Here is a 21,193-nt window from a genome sequence, read left to right on the forward strand (position 1 = left end):
ATATGGGCTATAAAAAGTTCTATTTTGTTTAACAGATTCTGTAGGGAATTATTTTCTTCTAGAATGTTGTAGAAATGAAAAGTTGAATATTCTCATTGTTGCGTGAAAGGGAAGGATCAGGGCCGGCATCAGCAGCCGGTATGGCTCGCTGCTGACTAAGCACTAAAGGATTTAAAAGATACAGGGGAGGGGGAGGGGAGGGCTGGGGGAATAATATCAGAAAGACTGAACAACAACAACAAGATATACATGAAAAAGGTACCAATCAAATAGCCCACATCAAGGAGAAATAAGGATCACAATGAAAATAAGATGATGAAATCAAATAGGGGAAAAAATTAATATTCTCTATGATCATGTTGGAAAATATCAGGGTCTAGTAATATCTTTAGACAGAAGAAATGTTACACTCTTTATCCAAAAAAAACCTTTCAAGATGTGCAGAATTGAAAAAGAATTGTCTATGTCTAAAGTAAGCTCTTAAAACAGACATTTTAACCCACTCCAGTAAAAAAAGATACACAGAGTTTCTCTTACAGTATGTTGAGTGTCACCCAAAATTTCAGTTCCGTTTGTATTACCTTGAGATAATAACACATGAAATTGATTCATTCTTATCTTCCATAGTAAGTTTTTTAAATGGCAAATAATAGATTCCAAAATAGTATCAGAATTTTCTATTGCTAAAACTTGCTTAAAGTATTTCCTAAGGAGAATTTCAGCTGACAGTAATCTAGAATATGGAAAACTCAATCTCAATTTTTAAAATTTAAATCTGAATGTAAAATGAGTAGGAGGTAATGGACTGGGGAGGGGCATGGGAGGGTGGGTCAGGAATGTGCCCAGGACTTGCATGCACATATTATAGAATACATGCAATTACGCGCCTGACTGCCTACTCTTGGGTGCGAATACTTACACCAGCCTTGAGTTGGCGTAAGAGCTTGCGCCTAAAGCTAGGCAGGTAAATGCAGACTTGAGATAGTAACAGCAGTTCTGTGTACTTAGTGCCCAAATGTTTATCGCCTAACTTTAGGCAAACTTTTAGCCACCATAGCAGAATATATGGGTATAAACAGAATGTATAATCAAATAGTCCCTGGATAGGGTATCCAGTAATTTTAAAGATATGTGATTTGTGTGCTCAGGAAAAAACCTAAGTGCCCAGTGTAGAAAAGTGAGGAGGCATCCAGTTTTCTATCAATGCACACTGAAGTATTGTTCAAAGGTATTCACAGTAGCGCTATCCATAATTGAACTTATATTTAACATGAATGTAGATGTAATCCTGCTGTGCAAGGTAATAGTAGTCCCAGGGCCGTGCCAACATGGTAAGCGAGGTAAGCACGGCAGGAGGGCACCGTCCTCTGGGGGGCACCCCGCCGCACCATGCTTACCTCGCCCTCCCGCTCCGATGTCCCAACTGCCCGCCCTCTTCTCCCCCCAACAAGATCCCTTTTAAATTTACCTCCGTCCGGCAGCGAAGGCGCAGCGTCAGTGAAGGAGGCGGCGATCCCGACGTCTCTACTAGTCTTCCCTTCGCTCAGTGTTCCGCCTTCTTCTGACGTCAAGGAAATGTAAACAATGTGGAATTAATATCACCACCTCTCCAGCCACATTTAACAACTTTAAAAACCAGAAACTTAAAATCATGGAATGGCGTGGTTAGCCTTGTTCCAGTGATATTTATATATCATGGATGGCATGGTTTTAGATAGAGATATATAGCTATATCTATATATATGCCATCCATGATATATATAACTTTCAGATTGCCAAGCATAATCATCAAATGCTTTCCCTGCTTGCAGATGTATGAATGATGACGTAACTACAGAATGTTCAGACACTGCACTTTCCCCACATTTCTCATGACCTTAATGTTGAAGAATACTAGATGCGGAACTAAACTTTGACAGAACTGAGGGTACTAACTACTTCAGATTCTTGTCTCTGGTATATGATCACTTTGCACTTGTCCACATTAAATCTCATCTGACATTTGGATGACCAGTCTTCCAACTTCCTAAGGGCTTCCTGCAATTGTTCACAATCTGCATGTGTTTTAGCAACTTTGAATAGTTTTGTGCCATCTGCAGATGTAATCACCTCACTTGTCATTCCTATTTTCAGATCATTAATAAATATGTTAAATAGTATTGGCCCTAGTATAGATGCCTGGGCACTCCGCTATTCACCCTCCTCCACTGAAAGAATTGGTCTTGTTATTTCCTCCTCTTTTCTGTTGAAGATGGCCTATAGCTAAGGAGTCCCATTCTATGCGAAGATTTTCTCCAAGGACAAGCAGACCAGATGTATTCACACATTTATTTAAGAATTTCTATTCCGCCTACAACTAAGTGGATCACATCAGAACATAGATAATTAAAATCACAGACGAATACAAAGCTTCTTAAATAAATCAACACAAAAGTATCAGCCCCATGCTTTCACAAACGAGTATGTCTTCAGCTTTTTACAAAACTGTTCCATGTTGTCCCTTCCTCCCATCTCTCTCTCCTTTCCTTTCCCTTCCTCCCATTTCTTCCTAGTTTTACTGTGTTTGCTCTTGTATTTATTTATTTTATTTATTGCATTTGTATCCCACATTATCCCACCTCTTTGCAGGCTCATTGTGGCTTACAATTCGTCGTGGATACTGGAAATAGAAGAGAATATACATTTGGTTTTACAGAGGGTTTTGGGTTACATGGTGGTGAAGTACATGGTTGTATTAAAGCAAAAGACATTATAAGACATTCCTATATATATTAATGTATGAGTGGTCTATATCTTTTCTGCTCTTTGTTTTGATTTTAATTTTGTAAACTGCTCAGTTCTGTGAGTCAGCTTGGGTGGTATATCAAGTTTTAATAAACAATCCAACAGAGCCCCGTGTAAACGCTGCCTAGCACATATTGTTCTAAGAAAGTTCTACAGCATCCCACTGTGCATGCGTGGATGCCTTCCTGCCCGATGCACGAGCATGAGTCCAACAGTCTCTTCTTTTTCATAGAGTTAGAAAGACTCATCTTTGTGGTCTCCCCTCAGCGTGTTTTTCCTCGAGTTTTTGAGTGCCCTTTCCCCGTGTGGAGTTTATCTCTTTTTTTTTTTTTTGCTTATTTTTCTCAACATTTTCTTTTCAGTAACTTTCCCTGTTAGATCATAGTTATTTTTAGCCCTTCAAGTTTTCATTCTTTTTGCTGCGGTTAGCACTGGCCTCAATTTGTCTAGCCCCTTTTTACTCTCAAAATTGAGGAGTACCATTTGGCCGTGATTCTCGATGTCTAAGAATACCCCCTATAACTTCAAAAGGTGCGCCCATTTATTCAGAAGATCTCTATCACAGACCCACACAATTGGTGCATCGGGTGCCTAGGGCCTAACCAAGAGACTGATTCTTGTTCTCTCTGTTGAGGATGCAGTTGAGGACACAGAAAGCATGTCAGGTTGAGCAGAAGAAACTTTTTGGCTTCTCGAAGGCTGATCCATCGACTTCAGCACCAGAAGCATCAACCTCAGTGGCTGCCCAGACTTCATCTACCACTGGGAACGCCCTGGCATTGGGTAGGTATCCACTTTTTTCTACATCGGGTCATGATAACAGGCCCTGGGATCGGTCAGCATCAGACCCAACACTGAGGACAAATGAGTTTGACGTCCTCTTTAGCACCAAGGAACTACGAACCCAAGCGTCAAGGGAAGCCTAAGAAGCATTGACATCCATTCTTTTCGAAGCACTGTGTCAGGAGTGCTGGGGCATTGGCATTGCTGTTACCCAAAAAGTGTTGGTGCCGAGAGGACTGCTCCCTCTCTTGGAGGTGATGGTGTGCCAATATCCAGGCATCCTGGTTACCGCTTTCTGTTTGACACCAGCTCTTCCCCGTGTTGTATCTGAACTGGCTGCGCAGCCTTCAGTGAATGTACCTGGGCCGTGCTCAGGGAGGAGCTGGTGCAGATGTTCCTGCTGCACTTTGCTCAGGCATCAAGGGCACTTGTGCCAGCTGCAGCTCAGCCTCAGCTCCTTATTGAGGCACAGATTCTGCCTGTGGAGTGGTCTTTGATGCTGGCGTCTCATCAGGCATTGACGTTAACATTGATCCGTGCAATACTGCTCTCAACATTGGGTGAGGAAGCTTCCCTAGAGCCTGAAGGTAGGGCTGTACCTTGTTACCCTCCAGGTAATGGGCATGGTCCCACTGAGCTAGGGGAGGCACAGACTCATTGTCCATCCATAGTACTTTGAGTAGCCTGCTCTGCCCCATTCATGGGAGTTGAAAGAGGATCCACATTACTTTTCATCGGAGGAGTCCTATGATATCCCTTCTGATCCCTCCCCACTACAAGACAGGCATAAATCCTCACCTAAGAGTCTCTCACCAGTTTTGTTAAGGAGATGTCTTCTGCCATCCCATTTAAGATGGAGATAGAGGAAGATCATTTTCTGATGTTTCCCTCTTGAAAGCCAAGAGAAATTGCAACAAAACACTGCTGATCTTAGATTCATGGGAGGGTAGTATAGGTTTGATGATTGCTTGTCCAAATGTTTCAGTATGATAGGTGAAGTGACTCTGCTTTCTTGTCACTTTCCAAGATGGCTGTACTCTGTCTTTTAGGATTACTTGAGATTTGAACTTATGACCCCCCCAGGAGTAGTGGCTGGAGACTTACAGCCAAAGCTACAGGGGCTGCACTGGAAGGGTAGAAACTAAATAGTAGCAGTAGAAAATGAGACACACATCTAAAGGAACCAATTGGATCAACAAGGGCTATGTCCTCGATTTAAGAACTAAGTGATAATCCAATGGGCTTCTTCAGGGGCTTGCCTTCTCTTATGCTGCCCAGGGCATAACTATTCACTGTTTTGTAGCTTGAATGTACAATGCTTGTGGCTTTAGCTGCAGTTGTCTAGCTTCCAACCCCAAGGGTATAGGCATTGATCCCAAGTGAACGTTTGACACTAACCAAGCAAAATAAAGGGGCAAGGGAAATGGGACTTGATATACTGCCTTTCTGAGGTTTTTGCAACTACATTCAAAGCGGTTTACATATATTCAGGTACTTATTTTGTACCAGGGGCAATGGAGGGTTAATGACTTGCCCAGAGTCACAAGGAGCTGCAGTGGGAATCGAAGCACTAGGCTACTCCTCCGCTGCATAGTGCCAAAAAAATGGCTTTTCGGTTCTTTTGGTACCCATGTCTATTCGTCTCATTTAGGGGTATATGAACCGAAAATTACTTTGTGTTGTATTTGACCATTTGTCTGAAAACAAATGTACACTGGCACTTCTCCAGTGGTGCGCAGTCAGGGTCTTCAAGGGATTTGATGAATTCCCAGCCTTGCCATAACTGTCATTTTTAACAAATATTTTTCTTTCTGTAAAGATTGCAGCATCTTTCTCCTCTCGTCTCCTCTCCCACCATGGGTTCAGCATCCCCCCTGCCCACGAGTCCAGTGCTTCTCTCTCTTCCTCCCGCAGCCCACCCTCCTCTCTAATCTCTACCTCTCTGGTCCTTCAAACCTTTTCTCTTTGCCAGCAGCAGCTGCAATTATATGGGCTGATGCCGGATCCTTCCCTTTGCCATGTCCTATCTACATGTAAACAGGAGATTTGCATCATAGGGGTGAGATGCAGCCGAGGAAAGGATCTACCATCGGCCTAGACTGCATGTAATCATGGCTGATGCCAGCAAAAAGGAAAGGTTTGAAGGACCAGGGGGGACCTGAGAGAGGAATAAGGAGAGGTGCTAGACTCGTGGGAGGAGGGAGTGGAGCTGAGGGAGGATGGAGGAAAGGTTCTAGACTTGTAGAGGGGGAGGAAGAAGAGGTACTAGACTCACGAGGAGGGGAAAGTTAGCGTGAAAGAGAGAGGTACTGGACTGGATGGTCTTAGGCAGTAGCGGCTGCACAAGCTGTCGTGCTTCCAGGGGCCACATACGGCCCCAACATGACAACATGTCTGCATCCGCATCAAGTATCTCTTGTCTCGCTGAACCCCGCCCCACCATATTCCCTGAGTTGGCTTTAGCTTTACTCTTGGCTGTGCGTCAAATAACCAGTCCTCACTTGTCTGGTGCCTAAGAGGGCTCTCCTGATTGGCCGGATGCTGGGAGTAAATCTGAGTTAGTCCCAGCCTCTGGGCAATCAGGAACAACCTTTTAGGTGTTAGAGAGGGCTCCCTGACTAATCACAGTTCAGCCACGTGAAGAAACTGTGGCTGAGTCCAGAGAAGTGCAGCTGTGCTTGTGAATTCAAGCACTGGTCACCCAACTGCTCTTGGGAGTCTTGAGGCTGGGCCGCTGGCCTGCTGCAGTGGTGAACGTGAATGGCATCGGCACGGCACTGAACTCGATCCGGTTGCCCAGAGTTGGCTGTCAGCCCAACTGCTCTATGTTGGGCCATTTTCTTAACTTCCCCTCCCCTACTAATCTACTACTACTACTACTAATCATTTCTATAGCACTACTAGATGTACACAGTGCTGTACACATTATATGCAGGTACCTTCTCTGTCTCTAGAGGGCTCACAATCTAAGTTTTGGTACCTGAGGCAATGGAGGGTTAAGTGACTTGCCCAAGGTCACAAGGAGCTGCAGTAGGAATTGAACCCAGTTCCCCAGGATCAAGGTCTGCTGCACTAACCACTAGGCTACTCCTCCACTCCCCGAAGGAGCCAGGGAAACAGGAACCAAACTCCAACAAAACTGGATGGTATGAACTGGTAATTGGTAAGTACGCAGACAGAGACATATCCATTAAGTCCTGGCTCATGTCTTTCATTCCACAGATTTATTTAAGAACCCAAGAAAACTAGATGCTTTTGTGTGGCAGGGGTTTTCAACCCAGTCCTCAGGTTATACCCAGCCAGTTGGGATTTTCAGGATATCCCCATTGAATTCAGTGGGGGATATCCTGAAAAACCCAACTAGCTGGGTGTGCCACAAGGACTGGGTTGAAAACCTCTGATTCCCAACTTCTAGACCTAGCCAACCTTGGTCCTGTTGTATATTCTGTGTCATAAGTGTATTGTATTGTGTTGGGTTCTTAAATAAACCTGGGGAATGAAAGACCTGAGCCATGGTTGTTTTATTATTTATTGTATTTGTACCCCAAATTATCCCACCTTTTTGCAGGCTCAATGTGGCTTACAGAGTGGTGTTTTAACATGTTTCTCACCAGAGATCATAAATAATAATTTTAAAAAAACCCTTCTTGTCATTAGCGGGCGGGGCTAGGCAAGGCCCCACCAAACTGGTCTGTGCAGGGCCCCGCAATTGCTAAGACTGGCCCTGTGGACTTCAGTGGGAGAGATGTTTTGCAGTCATGGGAGACAGAAGGAAGAAGCACTGGACCTGTGGAGAGAAAGGAACAGGAGAGATCCTGGACTGTGGGTGAGGGAACCCTATGGGAGAGGGAGATGATAGGCCATAGGGGAGGGAGGAAAGGTACTGGACGTTTGGGGGGGGGGGGAGGAGTGAGAAGAAAGAGGGAGAGGTGCTGGACTTGTGGGGGGGGAGCAGATGGAAAGGTACTGGATTCATAGGGAGGGGAGAGATGCTGCATCCACTGGGGGAAGAAGGGAGAGTTGCTTGACTCGAGAGATTCTGTTCCTCTAAAGAGAGGGGGATAGGAAAGATGCTGGACTACCGGTGAGAGAACCAGGGAAAGAGAGGAGAGATGCTAGACCATGAGTAGAGAGTGAAAGTAAGAGAGAGAGAGAGAGATGCTGTACTGCAGTGGATGGAGGGTAGAGAGGGGGAGGGGGAAAGGGAAGAGAGACAGGGAGAGATGCTGGCCTGCAGGGAATAGTTGGAAGAGGGAGAGAAATGCTGTGTGGGGGTGGAGAGGAGAAAGACAGAGAAATGCTAGACCACATAGGGGGTGGGGGAAACATATGGAAGAGATAGACCATGTTGAGCAGGGAGAAAAGAGAGAGGGGAAAAGCTGGATACAGAAGGGAGATGCTGGGCATGGTGTAAGCATTGGGACATGGACACAAAGGAGCAATGCAGGATGAGGAGGGGGTGGGGACACAGGGCTGACGCTGGATATGGTGGGGAGCATAGTACCTGGGACACTGAATTGCTGATGGATGTGGGGGTAAAGGGGTTTAAAGACCCAAGGGGCTATGCTGGGCATGGGAGGATAAGAAAACAGGGATGATCCTAAACAAGGGGTGGAGGCATGGAAATAGAGGGGCAATACTGGATATGTGGAGGGGGAATAGGGATATAGAGCGACAATGGTGAACATGGGGGAGGAATATGGAAACAGAAGAGATGCTGAGAGGGGAGGATAGTATAGAGACACAAAGAAGGGAGAGGGATGATAGGCATGGAGAAAGAAGAATTGTCAAATGGACAGAAGACACTGGCAAGAATTAAGAGAAGACAGAGGAAAGCAGAAACCATAGTCTTGGACCAATACGTATAAAAAAATAAAAATAAAATGACCACACAACAACGGTCGAAAGGTGTAAGGAGAAGAGATGGAAGTTTAGGGAGCAAGAGGGGAAAGAGAGAAAGGGCGACAGTGAGGCTCAAAGAGATGAGTGCAGGATGGGATTGGGTCTTGAATGGTGACAAAAAGAGGTACAGAGGAGAGGGGTGTAGAAAAATGCTATTAGTTGGTCTCGGTAAAATACAGGCCAAGGCAGGCTTAGAGCTGAGAACTAGGCCTCTAAAAATCAAAGACCATCTCTGACATGAATTAGGTCACTGCTGCTGAATTAAGCTGACAGGGGGGCAGAATCTGTTCTCAAAACAGCAGGTGCACAAGGCAATTAACAGGACAGTAATAAAAAAGTTGGGAGCAAAAAGGTTTTTTGGCTAAGGCATACCACAGTGGGTCAGACTGACATAAAACAAGAACATCCAGGGGGGAGACTTGGGAACATGTGAAGTCATTGCAATCAAAAGATGTTGATGTCCAGAAGCTATTAACGTGTGAGCTCATTCATTTCCTATAGGCTTCATTGCTTGTACTGCGGCTTTGTAAATGAAGCCCCCAGCTTGTTTTATTTAGCAATAGATTGTAAGCTCTGTCGAGCAGGGACTGTCTCTTCATGTTCAAGTGTACAGTGCTGCGTACGTCTAGTAGCGCTATAGAAATAAGTAGTAGTAGTAGTAGTAGTAATGTTGTTCTGCCCACTGTTCAGGGTGTTTTTTTCTAGGAAGGACCTTGTGTGACCCCCTGGAAGTTAGCTTGTAAACATACTAGATTCTGTAGTCCAACTTGTTAAGAATACTTTTTATTTTGTAGGAAAAAAGTAGTTTTAAGAGCTGTACATTATTACTTGTACTTAAGTATTTATTTTGGATAAGACTTTGCATTTTTACTTCACTATTTTTGAAGCCAGTACTTTTAAAAAATAATGAACCCATCTCTGTCAACAGACCTCTCTTGTTCTTCGTTGGAGTGGGAGATGTTAGGTTGGGCCTACCAAATCTTTCTCTGTGTTCTTGCTGGAGAGGGAGGTATGGTAGTGGTAAGTATTGTGTAGGTGCTGCTAAGCCCCTCCTGTTTTTTTTTGTGAGGGTGGGTAGTACTGTTTAGGGGCTGCCAAGACCCTGTTGTTATTTGTTACATGTACTGAATCCCCTGTTGTAAATGTCTCTGCATACCACTATACTTCTCACTGAAGAAGTAGGTAGAAGGATGGAAGTAGCTTGTATGAAAGAAGATGGATAGCAGGGCACAGCAAAGAAAAAAAAATATTTAGAGACCAGAAAAGAACAAACAAAAAAAAGTTGAGTAAAAGTATCTCCCTGGCTTCTTTTTCCCCTCTCCCTCCTTGATAAGATTTTACTTATTGGTTTTTCAATGCTTTTTTTTTTTTTCCTTTTTCTAACAGCTTTTTTTTTTCTTTTCATTTTGACACAGTTCTACCTGTTTTGAGGTTTTGAGAGGTATGTGTAATTGATTTTGGAAAATAGTTTTAAATTTGACCTTGTGCTTGCTTTTCTCCTTCCTCATTAAGAATGGAGTGAACTTGGTATTTTTATGTAGCATCCTGTTTGATTTAGGGGCCCTTTTACTAAGCTGCTGTAGGACTACCAAATGGGTAGCGCCTTGCAAATCGACCCTACCGCTGGGGTAGTGCGGGTGCCCAGCGGTAATTCTGAAGTTGGTGTATGCTGTTTCCCGCGGTAGAAAATAGAAAATTATTTTCTATCGGAGGAAGCGTTCCTGGCGGTAATCAGCAGTGTGGCCACATTGCTGAGTGCTGCCTGATTACCACACAAGTAATGCGTGAGCCCTTACTGCCAAATAAATAGGTGGCGGTAAGGGCTCAAGCATTAAATAGCCACGTGCTACTTTTAATATTAGTGCATGGCCATTTATTGCCCCATTTAAAAAAAGGCCTTTTTACCCGCCATGGTAAAAAATGGCACAGATTCTAGCAAAACTATTATATAAAGTGCTCAAAGAGTACTTTGGAGGAAAAGCCCTCAGAAACCAACGGCAGATTGCTGAAGGTTTTTAACAATATTACGTGATATATATTTATAACGTATAAAGCGTTCAGTTTTGCTAGAGTCTGTGCTATTTGTATTAGTCTACTCTATTTCACTCTAGCATATACTGCAGTTATCACGTTTCGTCTTATGGTAAAAAATGGCCCAGTGCATGCCAATTTCACGTGCCCACACTAGCGCAGGCCACGTTTTACCACAGCTTAGTAAATGGGCCCCTTAGAGTATTATGAATGGTGCATTTTTCCTTTTTCTCCAGTTGAGGGCACTGGCATATCAGTTAGTGATGAGGGCAGCACATTTTTCTAAAGCTAACTTGGATTGCTTGTTACTTGCTTTGTGCCTATAAAACCCAGTTATAAGTCCTTATTAATGGTGTATATTAGCATCACTTTTATTTTGTTTAGCTTTCTTAGTGCCTAAAAACAGAGTTACAAGAGAAAATGAAAGCTCCCCATTAACCACTTGTTGCATGAACATCTCTAAATACAGAAGAAAACACCTGTTTAATGCTTTAATTCTGAGAACTGTTTCTTTTGTGCATCTGATTTATATATTCCCATGTTACATAATTAAAGGATAAACTTGTACAAAAAATTTACTGAAGTTTGCTGTTTCAATTCAGTTCTATTCAGGTCTTATTTACTGCTAATATTCCCCCATTCGGAGTTCAGTGCGATTTACATCGTAAGTAGGACATAGGTTGGATACAGTGTTGTACGTGGAGAATTTGTTGAATACAGTTTTACAAGCAGTTTTACAACTTGTTAGAACCAATCTTGTTTGTAACTTTAAAGTGTGAGAGAACTCAGTGTGTTTGGCATAATGCTTTTGAGGCTAGTGAAAGGACATATGGAGAAGTGGTTGTCATGTGGAAGACTTTAGGAAGAAGAAGGCCTTTAGCCTCTTTTGGAAGATGAGGTAGGTAGTTTCAGATCTGATTCCCGAGAGGAGTGAGTTTCATATAGATTCCTTGGAAGAGTGATCTAAAGGTCTTCTGGAATCGAATTCCCCAATGGAACAGTGGTGCTAAGGTCAATTGTTCTTTCAGTCTGCTGGAATGAACTGTGTGCATTGATGAGATATCAATCAGTAGTTCGGATGTGATATCATGTAGAATTTGAAAGACTAGACAGGCAGTTTTGAACTTAATTCTTTCAGTAATGGGTAGCCAGTATAGTTTAGTCAGGTATGGTGAAGCACTGGTGTATCTATTCTGTTTGAAGATTAGTCTAGCTGCTGTGTTCTCAATGATATGTAGTTATTTTTGGTATTGAATCTTAATTCCACAGAATAACGAGTTACAGTAATCCAGATGTGGCAGGATCAGCATTTGGATCAGTAGTACAAAAAGGGTTTTTGGTCAAAGAATGACCTGTTTGTAGTTGTCTTATTTTAAACAGTGTTTTCTTCCATATTTGATTGATGTGGGAGGAGAAAGGGAGGAGTCGAGGATGACTCCCAGCACTTTAGTTTCTGATTCAATCGCGAAGGTGCTATCACTGGAAATTGTTAATGAAGTTGGGACCTCCATTCCTTGATTCCGAAACCAAACGATCTTAGTTTTTTTCACATTCTATTTTAGATTATTCTCCAGCACCCAGTTCTGAATAGTAGTCATTCCAGTTGTTATAGATCGGTTTATATCTTGTTGTGGAGATGATAGTGGTAAGAGGAGCAGGATGTCGTCAGCATAAGATACTAGTAATTCATCTAATCCCAGGTGTATTGAGATGAGGGAAGACATAAAGAAGTTAAATAGAATAGGAGAAAGTGGGGATCCCTGGGGGATGCCACATTTCAGGGACCAATAGGTGGAGAGGTGTGTTTTGTTTTACGGAGTAGCTTCGGTTTGATAGGAATTGGTGGAACCATTTAAAGACAGAACCTGTTATTCCTATCTGGTTCAGTCGTTCTACATGCATTGTATGATCAACTGCATCGAACACCACAGAAATGTAAAATTGAAGTAATAGAACTTGATTCCCCTTTAATAGATATTGTTTGACATATGTCTTCAGCATGAGGAGCAGAGTTTCCATACTGTGTGCAGCTCTTAATCCAAATTGGGACTGGTGCAGAGTAGAAAATTTGTCCAGATATTTAGACAATTGTTTACTTATGTAGGATTCTGGAATTTTGTGAAGATGGGGATGCTGGCCACTGGGCGGTAGTTTGCAGTTGAGGTTATATCTAGACCTGGACCCTTCAGTAGGGGGGTGAGAATGATTTTGCTCATGTTTGGAGGGAGAGAGCCTGATTCTAGTAGCTAGTTGAGACAGCCTGTTAGCCATTGAAGAATATCAGATGAAATGGTCTGGAATAGAAATTCTGGGCACAGGTCTAGGGAACAGTGTGAGCGCGAGCATTTCAATATCAGTGATTTCACGTCTTCGGTTGATAGTGGTTGAAAGACATCCCATATCTGATCTGTCGTGATTCCCTGTGTTGGGTCTGAGCCTGAGTCTGGACCTGAGTTATAGATCAGTCTAATGTTCATTTTCCCTGTCAGAATACTTTTAGCTAGGTCTGCTCTGATTTGGTTGAACTTGTTCGCAAAGTAGTCAGCTAGTTCTTGATCAGAGGGGCATGTTTGATATGTATTGTTGACAGTGTTGGTGGAGGTTAGACTTCTGACTAGGGTGAATAATTTTTTGTTGTCGAGGATATTTCGGCCCACAAAGCTACTGTAGTATTTGCGTTTCGATTCAGATATCTTTTACTTATAGTGATGAAAGGCAGTGGATTTGTTGGCGGTGGCCTTTTTCTCCATTGCTTTTCTAGGTGATGACAGTTCAGTTTTCTAATTTTGCTATATCTTTTTTGAGATACGGTGACCAGAATTGAACGCAATACTTAAGGTGGGGTTGCACCATGGAGCGATACAGAGGTATTATAGTATTCTTGGTCTTATTTGCCGTCCCTTTCCTAATAATTCCTAATATCCTGTTTGCTTTTATGGTCACCGCCACACACTGGACCAGTGGTGTTCCTAGCCTGGATGACACCCAGGGCGGATCGCCGATGCACCCCCCCTGCGAAATGACACCTCCCCCCCCAGCAAAATGACACCCCCCCGGGTTAAACAGGAGAAGGCTCTTTGCTGGAGCCAGCGCTTTTGACATTTTTTTCGCGCTACAGTGAAATTCATGCAAGCTACCTTGACTGTCCCTAAGGCATTTATGCTTTGACATCTGTACGATTATTACATCCACAATTTGACCCCTGAGGCAGGCGCCTTGTTGGCGCCGAAACACGGCCCGTGTCGGGTCTCTGGCTAATAAAGTACTCCTGTTGTCCTAGTCTTGAAGGCCCAGTGTTGCTTTTTTCTTTTGATTTATTTATTTAGAACATTTGTATCCCACATATTCCCAACATAGCAGGCTCTATGCGGCTAACAACATGTATGGAAGGAACAACATATTAATACAATGGCGGAATAGAGAGTAAGGAACATCTTGGGGGGGGGAGACAACAGGGAGGACAAATGAGGGACAGCAGGGAATTAAGTAGCAGAGGAGTAAGTATTTTCACATAGATAAGTCTTGAGGAATTTCTTGAACAGAATGTGGTCGGTAGTCTCTTTTAACGTGGAAGGCAGAGCATTCCAGTAACGAGGACTCATGAAGCTAAAAGAGGAGGCAAACAGCAATTTGTTTGTTTGTTTTGTTACATTTGTACCCCGCACTTTCCCACTCATGGCAGGCTCAATGCGGCAGGCAATGGAGGGTTAAGTGACTTGCCCAGAGTCAGAAGGAGCTGCCTGTGCCGGGAATCGAACTCAGTTCCTCAGGACCAAAGTCCACCACCCTAACCACTAGGCCACTCCTCCACTCATCTTAAATTAGTGTGGAACCTGCAAAATTAAAACTAAAAAGCCCTGTTTTGGGGCCATGTTAGAAATGGGCTTAGAAAACACACTAAGGGCCCTGTTTACTAAGGTGTGCTAGCGTTTGTAGCACGTGCACAAAATTAGCACACTCTAACTGTGTAGGCGCCCATAGGAATATTGTGGGTGCCTACACAGCGTGTGCTAAAAATGCTAATGCACCTCTAGCATGGCTTAGTAAACAGGGCCACAAACCTATTTAACGCTTATAGTCAAAGAGCCCTTTTGTTCCTTAAATAAATGAAGCAATAATTTAAAAATTGTGCTGCTTGCTCAGGTTCCCTATATCTAATACTACATTTTGTTTAAAGATCAGAAACCATTCAGTGTGACATATATGCTATAATAGGGGATATCAGGAGGGGGAGGGGGGGGGAAACGTTTTCACATCACTATAAGATATAAAGCTATGATAGTTATCTATAAAAGGAGCCTGTGTGGCTTATCATAATTTTCACGCAGGGCCCATGTAAAAATGATCACAGTTAAAGAATTCAGTTTTCACTGGGACAAATATGCTAATTAGAACTCTGAATTGCCAAAATCAGAGTACAGTCCTACAAAATATATTTTTGTTATCATACATCAGACTGGATATGAAGAGTCTACAGCTGCCCTTCTCCAAGCTTCTTCTCTTTCAGATTGTGGCACTTAAATTTTGGTATTTGACTTGGATACTTTGAAGGTTATACATGTTTCTGGACTCAAGAATCAAAAAAGATATTTAGACAGATATTCTTGTGCATTAGCTTTCATATCCTCACATGTTTAGTCTTCAGATGTCTCACATTTTTTTTACATCAAAGTAGTTTCTCCCTTGAAGGATATTTCTTATGATTTGGTTGATTCCACATGGTCTTGATAATTCTAAACAGGCCTTTGGCTGACAACAAACCGTAGCAGTTTAAAAGTTTCAGATTTAAACAGTTTTAACTGTGAGCGATGGCAGTGCTCTGATGAACAATTGTCCTAAAATAGAGTGGAATAAACTGTGCTGTAACTTTATATACTGACCTTGGGTCCTTGCATTTAAGACTTAAAACTAATTTAGTGCTGGTCTCACATTCACATGGTAGTTGGTGAAGAAAATAATATAGGTGAAAAATGTAGTATGTCATGAGGTTAGCTTTAGTTCTCTATAATATATCAACATGGTAAAATAGGAACAAGATTTATCTTCAAAACCAAGTACCTTCTCTGTACTTTTTTATATTTCAAAAATGCATATTTATCTATCACATTTGTATCCCACATTTTCCCACTGACAGCAGGCAGGCTCAAAGTGGCTTACAATAATGCTGTAGTAAAGTTACAAAGTTATGGTATGGAAAAGATTTAGATGACATTTTTCTGGTATGGTCAGAGAACAGGTCCTGTTTGGATGATTTTTTTGTAATATTTAAATCTTTGTGATCATAATATCAAGTTTGTGAGTCATATTGGGGAGCACCAAATTGAATTCCTTGATATTTTAACTCGTGATTAAGGGAATTTGATACTCAGGTGTATAGGAAACACACAGATAGGAATGCTATTTTGCATTATTCTAGTCATCATCTGAAAAAATTAAAAAATAGCATTCCTATGGGGTAATTTTTGTGATTATCAGTATAGGGACAGGCTAATAATAATAATAATAATAAACCTGCAGGATTATTTTGTACAGCGCTGCGTAACCCTAGTAGCGCTCTAGAAATGTTAAGTAGTAGTAGTAGTAGTTATCCAAATAAAGCAGTGAAGCAAGCATATTAAAAAAAAAAGTATATAATGCTGAGAGATGTTGGCTATTACAATCTGCAAGAAAGCATGTAGAATCCAGTTACATGTTTTGCTATATTCCCCCGAATTCTATATAGTGCACCTACAGTTCCATGCGGTTCCACACATAATTCTATGCATGTTCTATAACTATGCGTGTAGATTGTTTTAACAAGCTGTTAAGCGTTAACTGATCTTAACAAGCAATAAAGAGCATTAATTGGCAATCATGGGTTATATGAAAGTCATTCTTTTTTTTTCTGCTTTCAAGCTAGTACTTTAATTTCACAGAGGTAAACTATTTGCCATGCATATTTTTGAAGCATTATGACGTACAAGTAAAATATTACATAAATGCATTAAAAGTAGAAACATTTAGGGTTTTTTTTCCACTAAGGTGCAGTAATGGATTTAGCGTGCACTAATGATTAATGTGTGCTAAACGATAAGCCGATTATATTCCTACGGGCATCTTATTTAGAACATGCTAAATCTGTTAGCGCACCTTAGTAAAAGGACCCCTTAGTTTTAAAGTCCAGCATTTTCTTTCTAATTCTTTACATAAATATCTGGCTATCACTAGCACAGCTATCCATGTTGAATCTCTGGTACAGAAAAATGCCTTTCACGGGTCATTTTTCCTATTTTAATACACTTGTACTAGTTTATATTGAGACATTTCTAAAATTGAATGAAATGCAAAAACATAGAATATGACATTAGAGAAAGGAGGTCCGTATACTAATTCTGCTCCTGATCTATAAGATCTTGTGTACTAATTTCCTTCTCTTTTTGGCTCAGTTGTTGCAATATTATTCCCCCCAATGGACTCTTTGATCCAGTCATCAAAACCTCCTTGATGTCCCTACTTTTAGATAGATAAAGCCAGTGGCGTAGTCACAGGTGGACCTGGGTGGGCTGGGGCCCACCCACTTAGGGCTCAGGCCCACCCAACAGTAGCACACATTTAACAGTAGCTGGTGGGGTCCCAAGCTCTGCCAGCTGAAGACTTCCCCCTGATGGTAACAAAAACACTACTCTCCGTGATACCGGCACCTGCACACGCTAAGTTTTCAGCACATGCCTGCTGCAGACTGCCAAGGTGGAAAGAAGCGTTTTCCCACCAGCTGAGATATTTTTTGGTGGTGGTGGTGGTGGTGGTGGGGGGTGAGAACACTTGGTGCCCACCCACTTCTTGCCTAGGCCCACCCAAAATCTGTTTTCTGGCTACGCCTCTGGATAAAGCTTGAGTGCATTAGGAAGAAGATTTTCAGTGTAGTAGGCCCTAATCTTTGGAACACTCTTCCTTGATCCCAAGAGTCTCTACCGATGTTTAAAACTAAATTGAAAACTTATCTGTTTAAGGAAGATTTCCTGTAGGTCTTCACTTGTGGGAACAATTGGAGATGTGAGTGCAGTAGGGTACCCTGGAGGGCACTGTAGCTCTATTATTTTGCTCACTTTTCTTCTTTCCTATTCAAATGTAATTCTATTTTTCTTTTGATTTATAATATTGTAATGTATGTAAACTGCTCAGACAAAAATTGATGGGCGGTATATCAAGTAATAAACTTGAAACTTAATTGGTGTGGGCTCTGTAAGAATAGATAAGTAGCACACAATTTTTATCTAATTTTACCAGTCTTTTCCATACATAAATCATATGCAAAGCTATGACCCTTTAAAGCCAAAAAATGCCACTACACTTTCCTGTGGTAAATATCTATGCATCCCCGCTTATCTTTCCTCTATGACCATACCCTATACCCCCATCCGCAACCTCAGATCCTTAGATGCCAGTCGGCTTACTCTTTCCTCTCCCCGTGTGGTCATGAGTCTACTTGCTCCTCTGTCTTTTTCTTCCTTGCCCTAAAGTCCTAGAATGACATTCCCCCTGCTACCAGGTCTGAGTCCAATTTTACTAAATTTAAAACCCTTCTTAAAAACTAATTTCTACCCATTGGCCTTTGGTTTGACCAACTCTGGCTAGTGCTTTAGATCCTCTCGACTGGCTTCATCAGGGGGAATCACTGTAGCTGAAAAAAATCAAATCAAAATCTGGTAGGTGTACCTGTGTGTATGGTTATTGGATTTTGATTTGATTTTTTTCAGTTGCAATGATTCCCCCCTGATGAAGCTTCAGTGAAACCCAGATCTGTGTTCGGAATCGCTTGATACTAACCCCCTTGTTTACTAAACCGTGTTAGCGTCTGATGGGTGCGGTAATGCTGACACTGCCCATTCACTTTCAATGGGCTGTGTCTGCATTGCCATGCGGCAGCCACTAGTGCTGCTTAGTATCGGGGGGGGGGGGGGGGGAGGGTAAATCAGGAATGGATTTATATAAATTTTAGATTGGTATGGGTACATCGTGGAACTTTATATTTGGTTCATTCTAATATCAGTATTTGGATGGCACCTCCAGCCGGCCCCTCTTAAGCTGTAACAGCTATTCAGATAAATCTTGTTAAGAAATTGTATTGATATGTGATATTGATGACAATTGAAAGTTATTAATACTACATGCCTAAGAGGGAACTTTATATGCTGTGGTGGCTCCCTTTGTTTGTCTCACAGTGCAGTGCGTGAAGTCAAAAATCTGAGCACATAATACATATACACACTTGCACTTTATTTGTGGGGTTATTAAATATCATTATTTGAAGTTCTTACAGTCATTTATACATATTGTATCCTATGCTTTAAGTATTATAAAGTTGTAATGTTGCATGGGATTTTTTTTATATCTTATACACCTTTTTTTTGGGTTTACCAATGGAAAAAGGCCAAAAGTGCATCTTTCTTATGGTTATTTAACTAATTCCTATTTTGGACCTATGATTGAAATTTGAGAGTGCTTGGCAAACAACTAAGGGCTTCTTTTACAAATCTGTGCTGCAAATGAGAGTAAGCCCATAGGAATTGAATGGGCTTCCTCTCATCCACAAGATCCTCCATGGAGAAGCTCCAGGTTACATGACCAGCCTGATCAACCTTCCAGCCAGGAACGGATCCAAATCTTCTCGTACATATCTCAACCTTCACCTTCCCAATTGCAAAGGTCTCAAATACAAAACCTACTATGCATCCAACTTCTCCGTTTTAGGCAGCCAACTCTGGAACGCAATACCAAGACATATCCGAACAAACAACGAACACCTACACTTCAGAAAACTGCTGAAAACTTACCTCTTCAAACAAGCTTATCCAAATGACCCAACATAACTCACGAACCAACCCACACTACTAACACTACCCTTACCTCTTGTCCCACTCCATACATTTATGTCATCTTTGTGTTATTTTGTACCATACATTGTAACCCATTATCTTTGTGATATTTTGCACTGTACATTGTAAGCCGCACTGAACCTGCTATCGAGTGGGAAAGAGTGGGGTATAAATGCTACAAATAAATAAATAAATTTACTGCACAGGAATCGCTAGTGTGCTGTTTGTGATTAACTGGCTGTCCTGTCTGCTGATGATCCATAATATTTAGAAGACATTTTTTGAATATTTATTATATGATGCTATGACTTTAGGGTTGATAAGATTTTGTTTCACTGCATGTGGTTTTTTTTTGTAATAGTTTATAAATAGTTCTCTGTATTTTTATTAAAAAAAAGGTCCAAACAACGACCTTAGTAATGCATAAATTCCCTAGCACAAATTTAATACCCGGTCCAAAGAAGGTGTAAATGTATATGTGTGCTCTGTGTGACTACATAAATATTTTATAAATTATGTGCATCTATCATGCTTCACTCCCAGTTCTGCACAAACTGCTCTCAGCAACCCCTGTACATTTTCATTACATAAGAGCATAAGGGTTGTCCTACAAGGTGAGACATAACCCAGTATCCTGTTTCCAACAGTGGCCAGTCCAGATTACAAGTACCTGGCAGTGTCCCAAAATGTGAAAAGATTCCATGCTACTTAATCTTAAGGGGCTTTCCCCTCATCTACGTTAATAACAGTTTATGGACTTTTCCTCCAAGAATTTGTCCAAACCTTTTTTTTTTAAGAACAATATTTTTTTTTATTAAAGCCAAGATAACATTATACAAATTCACAAAATTGAACAAAATTTTTTTTATATAGCAAGACCTCTTTCCCTTCTCTTCCCTTCCCCCTACTCTTCCTTCCACCTGCCCTCTTCCTCCTTCCCTTGTCTAGAATTCTTCCACAAAACACAAATCTGGTGGTGAAATGGGCTGTATCAGCAATACAAAAACATATTTTCTTTTTCATATTTTATTTTCCAAACCTTTTTTTTTAAATTCAGGTACACTAACTGCTTTTACCACTTGTTCTGACAAAGTCCCAGAGCTTAACTATACACTGAGGGGCAGGTGTTGTCTATTTCTCTGTCAAAAAATTGACAGCCCTATGGCAGGGGCATAGCCAGACCTCAACGGGAGGAGAGCCAGAGCCCAAAGTGGGGGAGCACATTTTGGCCCACCTCCACGCTGCCCCCACTGCATGAGTGATACCTTGGCTGGCAGGGGTTCCCCCCACCAGCTGAAGTGTTGTCCCGTGCTGGTCTCACATTGCCTGCCCTGCTCTGTTCTGAGTTGTGCCATGCATGCTCATTTTAATGAAACTGAGCACACGCGAAGTGTCGCACATGCTCAGTTTCACTAAAACGAGTGTGCCTGGCACAACTGAGAAGAGCAGGGTAAGCAATGCGGTGAGACCAATATGGGACAAACGCTTCTGCTGGTGGAGGTTGGGTATCCCTGCCAGGCAAACCAGGGGCCCCAGAGCCAATTTGAGGGGGGGGGGTCCAGGCCCCTGTGGCCCCCCCCCAGTAGGTACGCCACTGGCCTATGGATGTTCAGTTAGTAAAGTGGCTGCTCATGCTGGACATCCTCAGCACACAGAGAGGAAACCCTGATGTATTTCCTGTTGGAAAATACATGCGAGATGGACATCCATTTGGGACATGATGAGTTGGACTTCTCTATTCTGTCTTGCACTCCCTTTAGAAAATGCTCCTCTGTGTCTGACTGGTCATGCTAGCTGACAGGAAGGATTCCAATCAGAGGGCATATGGTTTTAAAGGG

General features: G+C 42.1%; 1 protein-coding gene across 1 annotated transcript in view; it reads left to right on the forward strand.

The window, feature by feature from the left end:
* LOC115461654 (F-box/WD repeat-containing protein 7-like) overlaps positions 1–21,193 on the forward strand; it is a 452,709-nt gene that overhangs the window by 95,164 nt on the left and 336,352 nt on the right. The gene's annotated exons all lie outside the window — the stretch shown is intronic.

The sequence above is a fragment of the Microcaecilia unicolor genome, chromosome 2 (assembly GCF_901765095.1).
Source record: "Microcaecilia unicolor chromosome 2, aMicUni1.1, whole genome shotgun sequence".
Classification (NCBI taxonomy): domain Eukaryota; kingdom Metazoa; phylum Chordata; class Amphibia; order Gymnophiona; family Siphonopidae; genus Microcaecilia; species Microcaecilia unicolor.